Raw genomic sequence first — 5490 nt, 5'->3', positions numbered from 1 at the left:
TTTTTAATATAAAATTATAAAAAAATTGATATTAAATGTGGATAATTTAAAATGCAGATCATGAATTATTTTATACCAAATAAAAGGTTGGAATGAGCTCTCCAATGATGAAGCTCATCATCATGAGGATCCATGCTTATATTTTTCTATTGTTTTCTTTGATAGAGAAATTATGAGTGTTAACTCGTCTGGTCGTGATTAAGGCTAAGCTGCGATTTGTTAAAAGTTTTACAGGTATAACTACCCCTATATTCATGATCGAAGCTTGACAGGGGTGATTGATTTGTAAAGAAGCTGGGAGATTACTGTGCTTGATGGTTTCAAACAGTAATTTTGCGAGAAGGTGGGGCGGCTAAGATTTGTTCATTGTATTTCCCCTCTGCCTGACATATTCAATGACGATTTCCCGATTGACAATGGATCCCTCCACCCAACACCACCGATTCCAGCCCTGCTATATATACCCCCGCACACTGCCTGCATATGTATCGCCTCTGCATCCACATTGTGATACTGAATTACTGAAATCCTTTCTCTGCAATGGCCGCGCCTCACATGCCTCGCGTCAATCTTGGTACCCTGGGCTTTGAGGTATCCACTTTCCCTGCAACTGCTTCTCCTTTTCTTCTCTTCGTTTGTTGCTGTCCCCACTAAATAATGTATTTGAGTATCTGTTTAGGCTTCACTCATTCCTCATACAGAGTTCAATCTTGCTCTTCTATGAGACTGCGACTATTACTACTCTCTGTCTATGTCGATGATGGATGAGCGTGCTCCCCTCTTTTCAGGTTTCCAAGTTAGGATTTGGCTGTATGGGCCTTACTGGAGTCTGTAACGCTCCTGTCCCTGAAGAGGTCGGAATATCCATTATCAAGTATGCTTTCAGTCAGGGGATTACGTTCTTTGATACGTCGGACTTTTATGGAGCCAATACCAACGAAGTTTTGTTAGGAAAGGTAACCGTGATCAATCCTTGCGGCTATTATCCCTGTTTTTACATTGCATGTGTCCTGCTGCGCTAAATCCGGTCAATCGGTTTGTTTAATTTTGATGTTTCACTGTTGAGCAGGCCATAAAAGAGTTACCCAGAGAAAACATCCAGCTGGCAACGAAGTTTGGTATTACCACCGATGCTAATTCATCTAATATTCAGATCAAAGGTACGCCAGAATATGTGCGTTCATGTTGTGAAGCCAGCTTGAAAAGGCTTGATGTGGAATACATTGATCTCTACTATCAGCATAGGGTGGACAAGTCAGTGCCAATAGAGGACACGGTTAGCGATTTCTTCCCCTAAAATATCCTGTAAATTTTTTGTATTAAAATGGCGTGTTACAGCAGTACACATTGCCCATGAGTTTGTTGCATACTTGCACTATAGGTAGGTGAACTCAAGAAACTGGTGGAAGAAGGAAAAGTTAAATATATTGGGTTGTCTGAAGCTAGTCCTGATACAATTAAGAGAGCACACGCGGTTCATCCCATAACGGCTGTGCAAATAGAGTGATCCCTTTGGACTCGCGACATTGAAGAGGAGATAGTTCCGCTCTGTAGGTTAGTTCTCTACTTTCTGTCTAGGTTCTGAAATCACAACTCTCTCGCAACCCTAAGAATTCATTGTAGTAGCTTAAAGTTAATGTTAACGACCAAAACATATATAGTCACTGCTATCTGCATATTTCCTTTCGAACCAGTGGCTCTGCTGGTAATGTGAGTTCACTTTCTCGCCTAAGATCCAAACTCTTGAAGAGAACGCACGTGAAGTGTGAAAAAAAAGGTAACTCTTCTTCCCACCTTGACTTAAACAATTTTGTTCAATCTACATCAGGATAGGGAATGTAAAATTTTAATCTTCCACTATGCCTCCCTATCTAACATCTTCAATAGAGAAAGTATCAATATTTTGGATTATATTCCTGGAAGTATCCCAATAATGTTTGACTAAGGAAGGGAAGTTTAGGTGTGAGAACCAAGAGGCTAAAAATTTAAAAGTCTTAATAGCTCTTGTGTGTTGTTGTTAGGGGGCCTAAATGTAGCAATATGGGCCTATGATTAGAGATTATCTTGGACAGATGTTCAACCTAACTAGTAATGTGAGAATTTAGACAACGTTGAATATAAAGGGCCCTTTCTAAATGGACCATACGAGTGCCCCTCCTCCTTGTGTTTTCTTGGTCATTATAGCCTAGATCAATGAGACCATGTCGTTAGATAAATAGCTTGAACTACTTATAGCTATGATTGATTCGACCCTTTTATTTCTTTACTATTAATTGTGGCATTGAAATCTCTAGCTAAAAGCCATGGTATGTTACGGTTAAGAGCTACTTGAGCTAAGTCTTCCCATAAGAATTTCCTGAAATGTGTTTGTGGGTTCTCATAGATTGCCTAGAAGAGAATTTCCTCCCATAATTGAGATATTCCACTTTTATGTGTATGAATTAGGTATGATTGACATTAATGCTCAAATTGTCAGTCCAAAGAACCCATATTTCTCTTGAGAATCCTACAACTTCTACTCTATGAGAGGAATAAAATTCTAGCTTCTTGGTAACCTTATCAGCCTTAACTCCTGAAATTTAAGGTTCTACGATAACAATAATTTTAGGTTTAAAGTTAGCCATAAAAGATATAGTAATTGAAGGAAACCTTCTCTAAGGCCCCTTGACAATTCCAAACAAAATTAGACATGATCACAAAAAGGAATTAATACTCAGAAGTAAGGCCAAAATCTACGCCTTCAATTAACATGGCAACGGCCTCGTCGTTGATAGTATGTGTGTTCTCATTACCCATGCCTTTAGCTATCTCTTTCATCGCTCGTATTGATGGTCCTAGGGGGTTTCATTGGGCTTGTCCTTCAAGCTCTTAAACTTGAGCCCAGCAGACAAGTGAATTCCCTATTTGTTTGCTGTTAGGTCAGGGGTTTAGGCTGATTGCTTACATGCCCATTGTTGTTTGAATGGGCCACATTATTTAACAGTGAACTTATAGAAGGGATAGAGTTTAGGCTGGGTGAGAACATTTATGGGATCCGAGCATCCTGTACCATGATGAACTTATTATCGAATTTGTTCAGGCTTGTGAGACCATGCATAGGTTTGGAGCATTAAAAATGCAATTGTTATTGGTTATTGAGACAATATCAGCTGCTAGTCTCATTTCATTAATCTTGGGAGGAACTTTTGTCTCTTTTTCTTGTGGACTCACCGTATAGCTATATTTACATGGTGCAGCCTGACCTTGTCGTGTACTTAGTGCCCTTGCTCCTCCTCATCTACTACCTCTTTGAGGACATCGAACCCAAAGGACATAGTTATTCCTTGGTTTTCTATATTATCATCTCTCTTTTTGCTCCTATCAACTTTTGATAACAATAGAGTGACCCTGCTATTTGTTTATTGTCATTTCTATGTCTTGGTTTTGGTGCATGCATCCACTCCCCATATTTTGATTTTGCATGCATGTTCTAAATTATTGCTTCCCTACTATCCATCGTTTGCTAGTTACCTTCTCCAGCAGTTAGCATCTTCTCTAAGAAATTATCTTGAAGATGTCTATAAAGATGGATTTTTTCTGTAGAGAGCTTGGTATTGGAATAGTGCCGTATAGCCCTCTTGGTCGTGGCTTTTTTGGTGGCCGTGGAGTTGTGGAAACCGTGCCTGCAGTTGGCCCCTGGTACAGAATATAACTATCTTCTGCATTTGCTTTTTAATCGTTAGTTTAGTTGAAACATTAGTTAGGTTGTATCCTTTTCTTTTAATATAGTATTTTTATAAATTCCTATCCTTATTACTTAGCTATGCCAATTTGTTTGTTAAGATGGCCAGTGCTAGTCTTTAAAGAACACTGGTGGAGGTGATATAGCCCGCATTGTTTTTACCGCTATTGCTAAATTAAAGCATTGAAAGTGCAAAACAATTTTTTATTTAAGTGCCACGGTTGTCTGATGGTTACGTTGTTTCGCACATCAGGGCTCGTATCACCGTTTCCAGTCAGAGAATTTGGAGAAGAACAAGAGAATATATGATCGAATAGAAAACGTTGCCAGGAAGCATCAGTGCACTCCTGCTCAGCTTGCATTGGCATGGGTGGCAATGACGTTGCGCCTATCCCTGGTGAGTGGGCTGGCTCCCTAATGCCTATATTCCTATTTAAACTCGCGCTACTTTGTCTGAACAAACCAATATGCATGCATCGCGTATGTTTGCCTGTGGGCGTTCTTGTGGCTTTGTAAAACAAGACAATGAACTTTATCAATAAAGGTTTCTTTCAAGATTGTTGCTTAAAAAACATGATTCGTGTTTGTGCTTAGATCACTCTGCAAGCTTCGAGTATGGGGAAAAAATAGTTTTATATTTCATCACGTTGAAATTATATGTCAAATATTCAGCAATCATATCAGTACCGGATGTCCGGATCCCATTAGTATTTCAAATATTCAAATTCGTTGTTGTGCCAAGTTCTTTTTTGTCCCTTAGTGTTGTTATTATCTTAATATTTGTCCGTCTCTTTTGCATTACATGAATTTTCTGGACCTTTAATTTTCAGGAACAACAAAGATTAAGAACCTAGATCAAAATTTGGGCGCCTTAGAAGTGAAACTTTCGAATGGGGACCTCAAAGAAATTTCTGAGACAGTCCCCATTGATGAAGTGGCAGGTGATCAACACTTTGAGAGCTGGGACCAATTCAGCTGGAGATTTGCTGACACGCCCCCAAAAAGAGTGTAAGGCCTCAATATGAACGGAGAATGCTGTAATTTGTGCTCTGAAGCAAAAATGATGGCAATACCAATAAGCTGTGAACGGAGGCTCCGAAGTATAGTTAGTGCTGGGTGCTTTGGGAGTTGGGTATTGTTGAAGTTTTAAATTATTGTGTGAGATTGTCCTCGGTAATATGTCCAAAATCATGAATTATGTTATTGTACGAATAAGATGTGGGGTTTCACCGTCATATTTGCATGAATATTTGTTCCGACTCTTGCTTATAAAGTAGATTTGACTTTAAGGAGTTCCTCCAATTAGCCATGACATGGAACGGGATGAGGGAGCATTTAGGGGCAACCGTACCTTGTTGGCAAATATGAATGAAGGCTTCAATGACTCAATGATTATAATTGGGGTTGGTAATTTGAGTCAAGTTTGACAGGCCAGTCTAAATCCGTTCAAAAAAAGTTATGGCTGAGTCCTTTTATATTAGTTTTTGTGAAAGATAAGATACTTTAAACCTGATCTGAATAATCCTTATTTGAATTGGGCCCAACCTGAATAAACTAGACTATTAAAATTTGACTCTATATATATAAAGTTAGTAACTTTGACTAAGTTTGATGGGTCAGCTCGAACCTAGCTGAAAAAAATTAGGATTAAGCTTGGCTATATAGGTTTTTTTTTTTTACATGGGTATGATACTTTAAACCCGATCTAAATAAGCCAACTAAAATTGAGCTCGATTCAAATAAGTTTTGCTTGCATGAATTACTGGCTC

The 5490-nt window shown here is 38.8% G+C and overlaps 1 pseudogene; it reads left to right on the top strand.

The window, feature by feature from the left end:
* The first annotated feature begins 555 nt into the window (after nt 1-555).
* On the top strand, nt 556-4733 carry LOC129297007 (probable aldo-keto reductase 1; annotated as a pseudogene).
* The last annotated feature ends 757 nt before the right edge of the window (nt 4734-5490 follow it).

Source organism: Prosopis cineraria, unplaced genomic scaffold, assembly GCF_029017545.1.
Source record: "Prosopis cineraria cultivar Desert tree isolate PC_DT_omini unplaced genomic scaffold, ASM2901754v1 PC416, whole genome shotgun sequence".
Taxonomy (NCBI): domain Eukaryota; kingdom Viridiplantae; phylum Streptophyta; class Magnoliopsida; order Fabales; family Fabaceae; genus Prosopis; species Prosopis cineraria.
This window is presented reverse-complemented; position numbering and strand designations above follow the sequence as displayed.